Source organism: Lipotes vexillifer, unplaced genomic scaffold (assembly GCF_000442215.2).
Source record: "Lipotes vexillifer unplaced genomic scaffold, Lipotes_vexillifer_v1.1 scaffold263, whole genome shotgun sequence".
NCBI classification, from domain to species: Eukaryota; Metazoa; Chordata; class Mammalia; order Artiodactyla; family Lipotidae; genus Lipotes; species Lipotes vexillifer.
In genome coordinates, this window is record NW_006796752.1 from 2,245,314 (window position 1) to 2,249,663 (window position 4,350).

Sequence of the window (4,350 nt, forward strand, 5' to 3'; positions counted from 1 at the left end):
GGGAAGGGAGGGGAGGGGAGGGAAAGGGAAAGGGAAAGGGAAAGGAAAGGAAACGAAGGAAAGCTGCCCTTTAGTTAGAAATGTCTGTGTGACAAAGGAATAGCCCAGCTAGAGAGAAGTGGTTTAATATAGTAATTTAGCCTCTTAAATCTCAACTCCACCACTAATTAAGTAGCCTCGGGCAACTAAGTTCACCTCTCGGTAATTCAGTTTAAAAAAAAGATAACAGTATCTACCCTCACAGGGTTGTTATAATAATTAAACGAGTGAATACACCTAAAACATTGGAACAGTGCCTGGTAAATAACGTGTCCTTACTATTACTATTGTTTATTTTTAATAATTTTAAAAATTATTATTATAGATTCTGAAGCAATAATGGAAAGAGAACAAAGTCAATAATAATGTAACAAGAAGCAACAACAGCAGTTAGAATAAACAGAAGGATAACACAGAGAAAAAGACACAAGTCCTAATAATAGTATTACCTAAAATTGAGATACTTGCAGAATGAATCCTTAAGCCCTTATAATAAAATTAAAAATGCAAACAGAGGTAATCCCAGTGTCATTCTTTCAAACTTAATCAACAAGGGCAATGTGTTTCATAAAAGATGATCAATTGAGTGACAGATGAATATGGAAATGAACTAAGACTGGATCCAAACACCATCCCTAAGGGGAACAAAATGTTGCCAACTCACTAGGGAGGATGAATGGGGATTTAAAATCCTATTCACAAAGTCTTAATTTACCTAAAGATATCTATAGTTAGCACAACATAATATAATAAAAAGAATATAAAATGTGGAATCAGAAGATCTGAGGTTGAGTCCCAATTCTACCAACTCTAAAGTTATGTGACCTTAATAAGTCAGCCTCTCTGACCATGAGTTTCCTCATTTTTATGACAAAGAGGTTTTTTACTTAGCTCCAAGGGCTGTTATGAGAAACAAATGGGATTACATAAATGAAAATACACATTAAAAACACTCTATAAAATTATTTCTGAATATTAAATGAATGTTTAACAAGTAATGTTAAAAATGTTTAAATCAACTGCACAGGTAATAACATTCTAGCTGAAACACAACAGTTCATAAGAAAATAACCTACAGACTTTAAGAAAGTTCAGGATGGTCCTAAAAATACCATGGCTGTAAAAAACAAATGTAATTTTTGAACAAATTAATAGAATGAACAGTCTCGCAAAAAATAACAAATCCATACTATTCTACATTAAATAGTCTCCTTCTGGAGTATTATGTTCAGCTTTAAGAACTCTATTTTGAGAGAAACTGAGAAATTGGAAATGTTATCTAGGGGTGACAGCAACGGAATAACAAAGGTCTTCTCAAATGAAGAACAGTTAAAATTTGGAATGCTGACCTGAAAAAAAGGAAAAGGGATAAATGAGAAAAAAAATGGTTAGACTTCCTTTGTGCTGAAGCAAAGGTCAAATAAGAACAATGGTAAAAGTTATAAAGACAAAGGAAAAGTATTCTGTGATAAGAATGGACCACTTTCTAAAACAATGTGTGTTCAATCCCCGCCCTGTATATTCAAACATAAAAGCCATATGAGCATCAGGTACAGGTGCTACTTTGCATAGGTTAGATTTAACACAGGACTTATGAAATTCCTTTCAAATTTACGATTCAGAAGACCATCAGAAATGGCAGGTGACTGAAGCAGATGGTGACAGAGGAAGTACCCTATCCTGGTGTCACAAGAAATAAGGTTATAGAAAATGAGAAAATATGGAAAACACCAGCTCTCATTAGAATTAGCACAGCTATTTATAAATAAACCGCAGTGCTGTCGCTGTCGCTCTTTGCCAATTTGTTTGGGCCTCACCTCCTCTCCTACAATCTCCTAACTCCTTTCTGCCAAATATTATAATTTAAGAGCCCTGTGAACCCTTAGAAAGGCTGTCAAGAAAACTGTTTTCTTTTTAATTAAGTTCTTCAACTAAGCAAGTCATTACATTTCCTGACACCCAATACCAATGCAAAACAAAAAGAGAAATTATTTGTCTTTTATTACATTTTTCTTTTTTTTTAATTAAGACTTTTTTAGTTTTAGGTTTATGGAAAAACTGAGCAGAAAGTACAGAGTTCCCGTATACCTTTACCCCATCTTCCCCCCATTTCCACTATTTTTAAGATACTGTTTTAGTGTGGTATATTTCTTATTAACTGATAAGCCAATATTATTAACTAAAGTCCAGTATTTTACATCAGGGCTCACTCTGTGCTGTATATTCTATGGTTCGGGGCTTTTTTTAAAACAACTTCTAAATTGTGGTTAAATACACATAAAATGTATCATCTTAACCATTTTTTAGTGTACAGTTCAGTAGTGTTAGTTACATTCACAGTGTTGTACAATAAATCTCCAGAACTCTTCGTCTTACAAAACAGAAACTCTATACCCATTAAACAATGTTACATTTTTCTTAAGCTCAGTACTTACTACATAATAGAATAAAACATAATTTTAAAATCGAATTCTTCAGCACAATATTTTTCTCAACTTTTCCTGTAATCTAAAATTCCAATTTACCATACTGATATATCGAACAGCTATAAAAATGTTAATTTTGCTTTATCTTCACCAAATATAATAAAAACTAAGATTCAATATCAAGACTACATAGTCACCCAAAAACATCATTTATTTTGTGCTCTAGTAAGGGGTAGGGTTATAACTAAGGAATAGGTTCAGCCCCTTTAAGTCAACACTTGAGATTCAAAACATTTTCTCTAATGGTATCAAAACATTGTGCTACATTTCTAAACACAAAGAAATAATTCTTTTAGTATATACGTGTAAGTTCAAAGACGTTAATTGTTTTTTTGTGTGTTTTTTGCGGTACACGGGCCTCTCACTGTTGTGGCCTCTCCCGTTGTGGAGCACAGGCTCCGGACGCGCAGGCTCAGCGGCCACGGCTCACGGGCCTAGCCGCTCCGCGGCATGTGGGATCTTCCTGGACCGGGGCACGAACCCGTGTCCCCTGCATCGGCAGGTGGATTCTCAACCACTGCGCCACCAGGGAAGCCCCCGTTAATTGGTTTTTATTTGTGGGAAGAAAAGAGGAGACTAGAAAAACTAGCCCAGTTAACTTGTGGCCACAGATACAAGATAGAGAAACTAACACTAGGTATTCCAGCTTATTCTGCCTGCAAAATGAAGAATTTTCCTGTAAGAATAAGATGCAACCTAAATTAATTGGAAAGGAGACTTCATTATTTCGAATTTTGCTTAATAGGTATTTTGTAAATCTTAATTCAGTCATATTTAGTCACTCTTTAGGCCAATTCTCAAATACAAATGTTGTATATTCATCCCTTCTACTAGCTTTCAGTCACTTCCTCCAGTCTAATTCCTAGTCACATAATCCTTTTCTCAATGCTTTTTTTCTCTCTAATCTAAAATATAAAGAATGATTAGTACAGGGGCTTCCCTGGTGGCGCAGTGGTTGAGAATCTGCCTGCCAATGCTGGGGACACGGGTTCGAGCCCTGGTCTGGGAGGATCCCACATGCCGCGGAGCGACTAGGCCTGTGAGCCACAATTACTGAGCCTGCGCATCTGGAGCCTGTGCTCCACAACAAGAGAGGCCGCGAGAGTGAGAGGCCTGCGCACCGCGATGAAGAGTGGCCCCCATTTGCTGCAACTGGAGAGAGCCCTCGCACAGAAATGAAGACCCAACACAGCCAAAAATAAATAAATAAACAAAATGACGGAGGAATTATGTTTTAAAAAAGAATGATTAGTACAAGAGGCCCCTATTAGCCTCTCCAACTACTGTATCTTCAAAATCAAAAACTCACTTCCATCACTGGGTAAGTTATTTAACTTGCTGTGCCTCAGTTTCCTCATCTGCCAAATAAGGACAAAAAATGTCTAGCACTCTATGACTGGCACATGGCAGCTGGTGAATTACTGAATGAAAGAATGAATAACTCATAAAGTTGTTAAACACTAAATGAGGCAGTGTATGTAAAGTATTTAGCACACTGCCAGGCACACCAAAAGCCCACATTAAATGGCTGTTACTGCCACCACCATCTTCAGTGCATCCCCATTGCCCGTAAATTCCAATTTAAGCCTTTCTGTCCTGTTTTTAAAAGAAGGCTTATCTCACCAATTTAAGCTCCAAACAAACATTCCCACTAAAATCAAATCATTTTCTCTCTTCCACAAAGAAGCCAAGCTTATTTCTGAAGTCTTAGACCTTCATTAATAACTATCCTCTCCCTGGAACATTTTTCATCATCCCTTGCGCAAATATCAAATCCTTTAGTTCTCATCACTTCTTGCCCAGGAAGCATTTCCCAACCATTCCT

General features: G+C 36.7%; 1 protein-coding gene across 1 annotated transcript in view; it reads right to left on the reverse strand.

Moving 5' to 3' along the window:
• DCUN1D1 (defective in cullin neddylation 1 domain containing 1) overlaps positions 1–4,350 on the reverse strand; it is a 30,524-nt gene that overhangs the window by 8,895 nt on the left and 17,279 nt on the right. The window lies entirely within an intron of this gene.